An 11085-nucleotide genomic window follows, 5' to 3' on the forward strand; every position below is an offset into this window, starting at 1 on the left:
AAAAAAAAAAAAAAAAAATCACATATTTGTATTCTGATTTTCCCACGTAGCACATACAATATTGGGTAAGTGTCAGGAAATGTTACCTCATTTGTCCTCTTATCACTAGCTACTCTGCAAACAACTGCAGTGTAGCTCAGCCTTGGACAAGTGGACGTCATATATATATATATATATATATATATATATATACACATACACGCGGTATAATCCACTGGTGTCTAAACTACGGCCCGGGGCCATTTGTGGCCCGCCATCCATTTTTCAACTAAAAATGACATTTGACATAAGTCGCAAGGTTCGTTAAAAAAAGGTGAAGGTGGGCAGAATGAGTCGGCAGGGTGTCAGGAAAAACAGGTACGGTTACTCGTCATAAATTTGCTAAAATACTGGAGAACTTTTCGCCACATTCAAAGGTACAAATAAACCATTTATGATTAAAAGAATAACACAGTGTATCATCAAAACACTGCAATAAATCAAGGTAATTACATTTTTGAGGCAAAAATAAAAGTACAAAAGAAAAATATTACTACTAAGAATAATATGACATAATAGCCACATAACTGCTGAATCAAGTCACCCAGCCCCTCCTGTTGTTTTTTTCCACATTTTCATCCCCTGCTCATCTCTGTTTCCCCATCTGTGACTGTTAGTCATCTTTTCTTTCCTTCTCGCCCTCCTCCGCTTCTCTTTTTGTAAGATGAGCTTTTCCTCCACTCGCCAGCCTCACCATCAAAGGCATTTGAAGTCTTTTCATATTTTGATGATCCCAAATGTCTAGCCGCATGCATGCCTTTTACTCTGAACGATTCGGTGCACATTTTTATTTTATTATTACATGTATTGCAGGTTAATGGAACACTCTAAATTGTCCTTCGGTGTGTTTGTGAGGGCGAATGGTTGTTCATCTGTGTGTGCCCTGTGATTGGCTAGCAACCAGTTGAAGGTGTACCCCGCCTAATGCCCGAAGACAGCCGGGATAGGCTCTAGCATGCCCCCTCATGAGGATAAGCGGATTCGAAAATGGATGGATGGATAGTTCATAATACTGTCTGATTTATCCATAAAGTGTCCATGACATCCAGTACTATATGTATACTTTTGTCACTCGGTTGACCAATTTAGGTATTTGTGATTGCCGAACTCAATTTTATTATTGACTACAATTCACATGAACGTCAGGTATGCCATTATTGTTGACCTCAGAACTATTTTCTTGTGATGATCTCTCAAGCATGTATTGTGAATAGTTTCACATGGCTTGGATCGTCCTGTGGTTTAACAGCCACTGATTTGTTGTGAAAATGATTGTGTTTATTATCACAGTGGGTGTTTCCCTGATAAATAACATCTGTTCGCTTGATGAGGCACCAGCCACAGCCTCGGCCTGAGAAGGACTATTTCATTTGTGTGCATGCACTCTATTTGACTGTCTATGATGTCGGGGTTGAATGATTTTGGATTAATAATCTGTCCACACTAAAGTGATGATAGTCAAGTTGATTTTGACGAATCAATGTGATTACCTTGCTAGGCTAAATGGTAAAATCATCGCATTTTTCCCTGTAATGCCACCGAGTATTAACATGGACATATGCTTAAAGTCAGTACTCCACGGCATTATGCAAAATAAAACATTTTTAGTCAGTGTTTTAACAATGCTTTCAAACAACCAAATATGTTCAAACAACTTTACCAGTGCATTCGAACGACTTTGTCATTATTATGTTTGAACGTCTTTGCAGTATGGTCGAAAGACATACCTCACTCAAAAAGGTTTACTTCATATTGGCAGGTCCACGCTCGTCCACGTGTGTGTGTGTGTGTGTGTGTGTGTGTGTGTGTGTGTGTGTGTGTGTGTGTGTGTGTGTGTGTGTGTGTGTGTGTGTGTGTGTGTCATGCTATTGTGGTTGAGAGTGTGTTAGGGTTCTCAGCCGCACCCCAGTGAGTTGCATTTGGTTGAATGCAACCACACTGCACCACAAATCCAAACAAATGCATGAAAGCATATTGTGGCAACTCCTGATTCACCTAAAACGTACATAACACACACACCCATAAGTCTTTTTCAGACAAAGGTGTGCCACTGTGTTTCTTCTAATAACTCTCATGCTTTCGCTTTTGAAATGAATGATCATAGGGATATGTAGCACAAAGAAAAGGCAAACAAAACTTTCTGTGATGAAAGACCAGGAGATTTGTGTCGCAATACCCAAACTCTAAAATAAACTTTCACATTCACGCACGCAATTGGGCAAGCGGGTGCACAGTCCTGCGCTTCTCAGTTGGATGATTCATTAGTGCCTCCTCGTGTCGTAAATAGAAACATGACAAAGGAGGACGAGGCAGCAGGAGAGCAGCAACTCAGCTTTCTGAAGTTACCTGACATTGGTCAAGAAAGCATACACACTGCATTTTTTTATGTGGAAAACCTACATGTTGTACCGGTACTTTATTTCCCAAATTGGTTGATTTGCGATGTGTTTTCCTTGAGTGTTTGGTTATTTTCATTCGGCATATCAGAAACTTTTTCCTCCTGCGCTGAATGAATTTTGTATCATTCCTACACAGTCTCCTTTTACAGTTGTTGTTACTTAAGAATTTCCCAGATGCCCATGTATTCATCCAGGTGCATTCTGCAAAGGTCTCTTGCACACAGTTAGGGCAATTGCGCCCAACCTGACTACTTGCTACTACCTAGTGTACAAATTGCTCGATTACAACTTCACCAACTGTAACATGTCATCCAATTGACAATATCATACACATAAGAAAAAGACACACAAAAAAAAAAAGATCCCAAGAAATATTCAGAAGAAGGAATGTTATACCTGCAAAAATGACCTGTGCTGGACAAATTGTGGAATACAATAAACATGACAAATGCATTCAGTCCTCTGGTCATCTGCAATGGAAACATGCTCTGAAGTGGAGTGGATAAGCAACAATACTGTACTTGGCAGTGGTCTGTGTGTCTGTCCCGCAGTCTCCTCTGCTGTCAGGCAGACGTGATCGCTCAAATTGCAGGCGGCCTGCCGCAACCCAAGCACGCACCGGATTCAGAGACCAAATACAAGACTCTGGGGAGAAGCAAATTCAATTGAACATAAAAAGAACATATAAAATAACATTTTTATGGAAGCAGCTGCTAGCATAGGTTTCACACATGTAGACGCGACATGACAAAATATGACACTTTTTTTTCGATACTGGATATTATAGTACTACATGCAAAGGTGAGAATGTATTCTTTGCAGTAACACACTGGGGATTATGTTGCGGTCTTCTAACATGAAGACTGAAGTTATTTTTAGCTAAAATGTGCTATCACATGGTGGTAATTTGATTAAAGTCCGTGTCACGGTGTGTGCATTTAGGCCCTAATGAGCTCCCCCTGACCTTGTGCCAGACATGGACTCATTACACAAAGCACCAGGTTTGCCTCTGTCACTTGAGGTTACAGTCAACATGGGAATTAAAGAGACGAAACCCAACCCCTCACCACCGTGCCCCCCGCCCCCAACCTCTCACTCTAATACACATAGGGTAAGAGTATGCCCATTTGGCCACTAAAATGGCCTCGGGATAGTCAAGCAAACACTTGTACAGTAAATTACAGAAAAATAAATCAGAATAATTAGGAGAGCAAACTGATTGTTTCATTTCATCAAAATAATAAATAAAATGTCCATCTGTTGATTAAAAATTCTTCTTCTTCTTCTTCTTCTTTCTTCTTCTTCTTCTTCTTCTTAACGATTAAATAATCCCGGCCAATGGGGGAACTGTGCAATATCACAGCTGACCTGCGGTGAAGGGATTTTATTTTTAAATGATGGAAGAACAGCTCTCTGAATGTTCTGAACTCCTATCTAATTGCAATCCATCTTTTTTTATTTTTTTTATTTTAGAAGAATAAAGGAATGTTCTACATGGCTGCAGCAAAACTTGCAATTTGTGATCTTGTTATTTGGACCGCAGACCAGTTGAGAGTGAATTAGGAGCACCGCGTATTGTTTGCATAGAAAGTTTGCCTCAATCAAAACACAATCAGTTGTTAATTTCACGCAATCCACCACATTCTTAATGATCGACGAATTGATTATTTTTTCGCGTCTACGCTGAAAAGTAATCTCAAAAGTGTCTGTCAGGCTGATCTTTCTGAAACTCCTTCGACACCACTCTCCCTTATTCATTTCTTGAGGTCAAAACATTGTCTTGGGTTTTCATTCCATTCTATCATAATTATAATGTATACCGAATAATAATAACCTTTATGTAGAATTCCTCAACAAACTACTATTTTAAATGTAAAATATTACATAGCAAAACACGGCATTTGCCGTATACACTATGTTTTAACACCGTGCGTGCATTTGTTGTTGCTCAGTAATATTGGTTGGGCAGTGATCATGCAAGACTTCACTATTCACATGATTGCAGTTGCAGTGAATTTGCTTGAGGTTTCTTTTGTCAAAATCAAGTCGGCAGTTGCTGTTCCGATCAAAGAACATCATTACAAAATACAAAAAAAAAATTAAGAATTCACTCACTATGTTCAATCTTCCTCTCCTCACAGGAGGCATGCTTAAAAGAACTAGGTGGTCATAAATAATCTAGATGCACATCCATTTTTGAACCCACAGAGAGGGCTTTGACCTTCTGCACATTTTCCTGCAAACGTTCTAATGTTAGACCAGGCATCCAGCTACTGCTATGGTTTCTCAGAGGGGCAGGTTTATTTTGGGACAGGTATGTGCTTCTTCAGGGAGACTGTAGTCACCGTTTACAAAGAAGTGGCCTGCTGCGTATTGCACACGTTAGCTTCTTGAAAATGAAATGATGCACATGAAAGATATCAGAGTGCGCGGGCTGCACTTGGATAGATGCAGTCAAACGCTTCGCTGAGTTGCGCATCTACTGTTTGCTTGGCAAAAAGAAGTGCCATAGTGATACTTGAGCCATCCCATTTGTTTATATTTGAACAACCAAAGACAGGAGAATTTTTGCAGCCTCAGCTCATGTTATTTTGATGAAACATTTCACAATTAGAGACATGCCACAACACATTTCCTGGAAAATTACAACTTGCACTCCTGACAAAGGATTAATTGAAAAACAAGGACCCATCATTACGATTCAAACACACACACACACACACGAACACACACACACACACACACACACACACACACACACACACACACACACACACACACACACACCCACACACACACACACACACACACACACACACACACACACACACACACACACACACACACACACACACACACACACACACACACACACACGTTGCAAGATAATAATCACGCAATAAATTCACACCATGCTGGCTCGCTCTTTGCAGCAGATAACATGTGTCTTTGCTCAGCATAGAACTCGGTGAAGCAGATTGTTTCTGCTGTAGGGGGAGAATAGAAGAGCACCGGAGCTGGAGAGGGACTGAGCCAGTGAGTAAGAAAGGGGAGGAGCGTGAAAGGCGGGCAGCTGGACCGGAAGGCGACTTTGACAGTGTTGGGCTAGAATGAGAGAGGCGTGCTCGAGAGAGAGACAGAGCGTGAGCAGCAGTGCTGGCACCGGACTTACTGCAGTGCAGGTGGATCACATCCTTCTACTCTACTACTAGAGGAAGATTCTGAGGCACCGAGAAGCAAGTTGGCTTTTAAGCAGCAGGTTGGTTGCACCATTTTTCCTTACAACTGTAGCCTGGTTTGTGTGACAGACATAATGAACACAGTGTTCTCCACCGACAAGGCTGTTATCTCACTGCCCTGCAATCTTACGGACTGTGCAGTTGTGATGTTTCCCAGAGCTGCCAGTGCCAGGGAACTATGACCTGCTTGCATGATTTTTAAGATTGCCATTTTGGCTTGTTGCTGCATGCGCAAAAGCTTGAGATTCAGTCATGAAATAAATAAAGAGAGGGTGAACATTCCATTGTGGCTGCTTGGAGAGTCTCGCACGTTAAATGAAATAGCAGAGGGCCGTCTTCCCTCCTTTCACGGGACCCCTTTTTTTTTACGACAGAGAAGAATAGAATGGGAAGATGTGAATGGGCCCGAGATGGCTTTCTGTGTGCACAAGAGAGGTGCCGCCCTCTCAAGTGTCAGCATGCTGAGCAGCCAGTGAATGTTTTGTGTGTGTGTGTGTGTGTGCGTGTGTGTGTGTGTGTGTGTGTGTGTGTGTGTGTGCGCGTGTGTGCGTGTGTGTGAGTGTGTGTGTGTTGGGGGGTGTTACATGTGTTTGTAGTTTGTAGATGGGGGCTGGGCTTTTGCCACTGGGCCCCATTGATAAGAGATCGCCTATTGCCAGTGATCTCCTCATCATATCGCACTTGTGTGAAAAGTGTGGGATTTTTCACTTGCTTCCTCCCACTCGGCCCTCCTAGTGTGACATGGGGTGATAAATCCAAGCTTTCATTAATGCCTTTCGAAGTTGGTAATTCAATGTTCTAGTAGTGAGAAGGCTCCTTCTTCCTATTTCTGGTTGTTGCGGTATGTGCTAGTCAAAAAGCCTCAAACACACAAGCATTTTAGATGTATTTTTCTTTACAGATTTGAATCATATGCCCCGACAGTTTGCTGGTGTTGTTACTTCTGTTTGGCAATGTGTCCGCCGCATGCGCCACATGCACTGATCATCCCATGACTTGACATGTAATTAAATATACCGCCTCCACAAGTTAAAATAAAATTAGTTTGCCTTTTTATGGGCATGGCATCCATGCCCATAAAAAGGCAAACTAATTAAAAGTAAAGTAAAGTTCAGTGCTCAGAACGGCTCCTTTCCTGGTTGTCTTGGTAACACAAAGCCATATGTAGATGAGCGGGGGTGGGTCAGCAGTGGCTCCTCAAATAACCCCAATTCAATAAAGTTGGGAATGTTCAAACAAGAATTAATGTTCAAAACTGATGAATATTATTTTTGTTAGTTTTTTTTTTTTTTTTTGTGAATATTCACTCCTTTAAAATTTGATGCCTGCAACATATTCCCAAAAAGCTGTTTGGAATGTTCTACTGGTGAACAGGTTGATTGGAAACAGGTGGGTTTCATGATTGAGTATAAAAGGAGCATCTCGGAAAGGCTTAGTTATTCACAAGCAAGGACGCGGTGAGGTTTATCACTTAGTGATCAACCGCGTGAGCAGATGGTTACACACTTTAAGAACCGTGGATCTCAATGCACAATTGCAAATAATTTGGGGATTTCGTCATCAACAATCCATAATGCCATCAAAAGATTTAAAGAATTCGAAGAGACCCCTGCATCCGCGCGGCAAGGCTGAAAACCAACATGGAATGCGCGTGACCTGCGATTCTTCAGGTCACATCGAGTTAAAAACCGGCATCATTGTGGAAAGGGTATTGCCACATGGGCTCAGAAACGCTTCAGAAAACACAGAACATGGTTCTGATATCTGCCCACCACCTCAGTTTTAGCGAATTTTGCCACAAATCTCTCGGCAGTGTGTTTTGTCTGCCAGCCAACTGTTACCAAGAGGATTGGGGCGGGAGCGAAAAGATTAGGCTCCAAGTTGTGTCTTGTGCAGCAGTCAATTTTAAGATAAGAACTATTTCAAACTGGTGTTTAGTGTTGGTACTAATGGGTGCTTCTACACTTTGCGACGTCATTCATGCATGCACCTACATGCCGTAAAACATTAAGTTCATATTAAGTCCAAGTGATGACGCTGGATCAACTAAAAATTGGATTCAATGAGATACCAAGCACTTTTTTAGTAATGTATTAAGGCCAGACATACATTACAGACGCCAGCCATCATGTCCCCAGCATTGCACTGCCATCAATCAGCTCTAAATATTTTTATTCCCCCATCTTTTTTCTATAACTCCAAGCATGACGCTTTATACCGTATCATGAATCTTAATTTGAACCAAAATTTCCACCAAAACTCAGGAATAATAAATATATAAATTATTTCTATTTTTTTTTGTGGAAATGATGGCACTCAATTCTTTCACACTCACTCAGTGACTCTAAAGAACGGCACAGCCGTCTCTTGAAGCCGAATTAGCACCATTTATTTTCACCTTGATTTCTCTTTGTGACCTTCAGAACAAAAAAAAAAAAAAAAAAGCAAAACTTTGGGGAACTGGCTCCAGAATGAACGCTGAAACAATACCATTACCGAAAAAGGCTAAGTGGGGCTTAAATATGGCCTTTGACAGAAGAACTAAACATTTTAGGTTTCATGCGGGTTTGCACTCAGGGCTCCAAAGTTACTGTGATCAGGTTTCTTTGCTAACAGTCAAGATCAATTTATTTTGTCAGTGCCGAGGTTGCTCAGAGTTCAATTTCTGTGGACAAATTTGTTTTGGTTTCCCTTTTACTGAATTTTATGTGCAGCGTTTTATCAGATTCAGTCCTACATTACTTTGTAACCTTGTGTCATACTATATCAGTCACGTCTAAATATAGTTTGAAATGTCTGAATTATGCCACACAAGTAAGCCAATGTGGCAGTGTAATGAAAAGTATGCCAAAGGTGATCCCACAAGTCTTCAATGAGGTTGAGGTCAGGACTGCTGGCAGGCCATTCCATCCTCTCTACTCCCAAATGCAGAAGGTAGTCACTGATAAAACCCGCTCATGTCGAGATAGCGTTCAATCTCAGACCGTTGAGTTATGGGATTGCCACTGGTTGTGGTATGTCTTCCGGATATCTCTTTGCATTGAGATTACCTTCAGTGAGGACCGGCCTTCTTTTACCAGTAAGGGAGATGCCGTCCCACACGATAACACTCTACCCGGGTCTTTCCCATACTTTGACCCGACGATCCAACGATTTTGTGGGTTCCTGTAGGCATAAAAAAACTAAAACAAAAAAAAAAAAAATTGGTTTGTGCCGTTTACAATATCTTATCTTTTAAAAGTCTTGAGGCTTGCTGGTTGTATATTTTGTTGCATTAAAAAACTTTACTGTATATACTGTCTGTGTACATCTTTGGTTATCCATGTAAGTGCTACTTGACAGCACTGCAAAATATTTGGTTCTGGTTTCCAATCTCGGCTGGTTACCTGTCTTTGTGGAGTTTGTATGTTCTCCCAGTGCTTTCACTGGCTTTCTCCTGGTCCTCTGGTTTAATTAGTTAAGTTTTAGTTTAACTTAGTTTAATTGAGGACTCTAATTCTACATAGGTGTGAACGTGATAGATAGTGGTCTGTCTATACTGGATGTGTCTTGTGATTGTGCAATGGACTGGTGACTCATGCAGGTATAAACCCGCATCTCACCCAAATTCAGTTGGGATAGGCTCCAGATCGCTTGAAAGGGATCTGGACAGACAAAAGAGCTTGTTATTGTGATATTGTGAGTTCTACTCAAATTCTTTCCATGAGGGAAGACCAACCTTTAGATCGGAAGACCGCTTCCCAATAGTCGGACAAGGCACAGCCAAATATCACTTTCAGACTTGTTGATGAAACAATTGGAAACACAGAGGAATTGAAGCCATCTGGACTGAATAGGCCCCGTTTGATGTGACTAAAGCAAGCAATAATCCAATGAGAATGAGTGGCTCATTCCTCATTTTCTCACTCTGTTGTCATTTCCTGTGCAGCTGGTTCCGTCACAGAAAAACAGAACCTAGATGAGAAGTCTAAACAGCAGTCCTGCCAGTGGGCTGAGCAGTCCCCACCGCTGAGACATGTACAGTGAAAATGGATTATTTCATAATGTGAATGATGGCACTGAGAAGGCAATGATCACAAAGGCGCAGATGTGAAGCAGCATTTGTGTTAGCAAAAAGTTTTATGAAGTAGGCTTCTACAAAGCTTAATTTGCTAATAATGCACACAAAGCTTCGTTGAGATGGACAGAATTGTAGAATGCCAGGATTACATTGTGGCACAGGACACAGGGCAACAAGTTACGTATTAAAAGTGGTGGGATCAGAGGTGGTTATTTGTCCAGCTCTCTTACATAGGTCTCTCTATTTGTCCTGACAAGCAGCTTCAGAGATGTATTGTGCAACCATGACCCTCAACAGAGAATTGCATCAAGTCGAGGTACACAGAGTTCACTCGGGTTCCACTTGACATCCAGTATGCCTTTGCTCCAATAAATGATATGCTTCATGGGAGTTGGAAGGTTTTCACACCCGACAGTAAAAGATCTGTACACATTCAATATTTTGTTCTTGCAAGTCAACTTTACAATATGGTATAGTGTCACAAATCCGTACACGGTGTTTACGGTCTATGGATACCTTTTGTCTACCAGTGTGTCTTTGGCACATGCTGTTTTGGCTAAAGAGTAAGCATAATTTTTTGCGGCCAACAAACCATGCCAATCATGCAATGTCCCCCCAAAACAATCATGAGTTACAGCAACGAAAATTAGCTATGACAAACCTGAACATCTGCAAATATTGAATATTGTTTTAAATTCTTAACGCCATATTCATATTATGAAACCCTGCAGTCATTTACGACTGTTGCTTTTGCTTTACTGTATCTGCAAATATTGAATAATATGACTCATATGATCAAGCCCCAACAGTTATTTCTCCCATACAAGTGTAGAAACAGGTTAACAATTGTTAGTAATAAAAGTTAAAAACAAACATTGACCAATATTACGGAACTTTGGCATGGAAATGAAATTATACAACCTTTTTTTTTTCATGAATATGTAAGACCGTGGAGACAAGGGTGCAGCATGAGGAGTCCTAAACCTTGTAGTGCTTCACGATCACCATTTGTAGTGGTAATAAATAAAACTTAACCCATCACCCCATTTTTTTCATATGTGTAGTGAACACCCGTTTTTCACTGTGATACATTCCGGATACGCCCACAGTAAATAAACATCTGCTATACAGACCATAAAAAATTACGAATGTATAAACCAGTGGTCCTCAACTAGAAATGCTGTCGGTCCACTTTTTATTTATTTATTTATTTTAATAAGACCAAGGTCCGGTCCCATGCACGGCGGTGATGGGGAGCAGGGCTATATGCCCATTTAGTATGGTCAAGCCAAGCTTATACAAATCAACACTCCTCACAACCAACCAATAATGGGGTGCATGAAAATAA

General features: G+C 41.0%; 1 protein-coding gene across 4 annotated transcripts in view; it reads left to right on the top strand.

Moving 5' to 3' along the window:
* Window positions 1–11085, top strand: part of add3a (adducin 3 (gamma) a) — an 80199-nt gene that overhangs the window by 20305 nt on the left and 48809 nt on the right. The window contains exon 1 of one of the 4 annotated variants that reach the window (XM_019876653.1): window positions 5418–5697. The exons of 1 other annotated variant lie outside the window; for it this stretch is intronic. The gene's annotated coding sequence lies outside the window, so the exon portion shown is untranslated. Of the gene's footprint in view, window positions 1–5417; window positions 5698–11085 lie in introns of those variants that run through there. 2 more of the 4 variants (XM_019876652.1, XM_019876649.1) reach the window with 2 other exon arrangements.

This window comes from Hippocampus comes, unplaced genomic scaffold (genome assembly GCF_001891065.2).
Source record: "Hippocampus comes isolate QL1 unplaced genomic scaffold, H_comes_QL1_v1.1 scaffold51, whole genome shotgun sequence".
Taxonomy (NCBI): Eukaryota; Metazoa; Chordata; class Actinopteri; order Syngnathiformes; family Syngnathidae; genus Hippocampus; species Hippocampus comes.